The sequence below is a fragment of the Buceros rhinoceros genome, unplaced genomic scaffold (assembly GCF_000710305.1).
Source record: "Buceros rhinoceros silvestris isolate BGI_N320 unplaced genomic scaffold, ASM71030v1 scaffold24364, whole genome shotgun sequence".
Lineage (NCBI taxonomy): Eukaryota > Metazoa > Chordata > Aves > Bucerotiformes > Bucerotidae > Buceros > Buceros rhinoceros.
The window spans coordinates 14,655-15,632 of NW_010407980.1; positions in this window are offsets into that span (position 1 = coordinate 14,655).

Here is a 978-nt window from a genome sequence, read left to right on the forward strand (position 1 = left end):
TGTTGAGGGCAGACCGCTTTTCCCCGGGAAGCCTGTTTCCTTGTGGACCAGGGGAGGTGGTGCAGGAACTGGCACAGGCGTCAGCTGGGCGACCCGCTTCATGCTGCCCTCTTCTGTGTGTGTGACTCTGAGCTGCTCTCTCCTTTCCAGCTTTTATACCAGATCCCTTTGAGAGAACTCTTCTGTGTGGTTTGCAAACCAAACTCCTTTCCACTTTCCTCCCACGAATCCCTGCGGTGCCTGGATTGGTCCCAGGAGAACTCACTTTCTAATTGGTTTCTGTCGCAAAATGAGCAATTGGCCTCTTTGTCAGAGACCCAAGTAGCTGAATGCAGATAAGAGATCTGAAAACAATGAACTTTCGTTTCTGACCTCTGAGGCGTGTAGTTCGTGTGGAGCATTGAGAAGATGGAGCACTCTGCCTGGTTCAGAGGATCAAGGTTGCACGGTCACCTGGGGCTACCTAGACCTGGGGAACGGCCACTCTTTCTGGAGGAGGATCTTCTGCCCGAGGCTCGGATAACGACATGCCCCACTGGCAGGTAGGGTGGCTGATGTGTTAATGGGGAGGGGGTAGAGCGGGGTTTATGAGTGGAGGGACTGAAATCGTGTGGAATAATCCAAAAATGCAGAAAAGGGGCCATTGCTGCAGTCCCTCGTGCTGAGAAGCAGAGACAGTTCATCGTGGCTCGTAGCCCTGCAGCGCAGCAGAGGTGAGGCTTGACCTGCCGCGTGCTGCTGGCTGTGCCCGGAACGGCGGGAGCGAGGGGCAGAGCCCTGGTGCGTGGCGCTGGGGAGCCGGTTTCCTTACGGCCCTGCTCTCTCCGTGGGACGCAGTGTCTGCTGGCCCTGCGTGAACTAATGGGTAAGCAGGCCACACGACTGCCCTCCGACAGGAGGCTCCAGCAGAGCAGTCAAGTTTGTCGGTTTCCATCACCTTTTCCTGTGGAGTGTCTTGGGGCTTGGGGCTGGGATTTT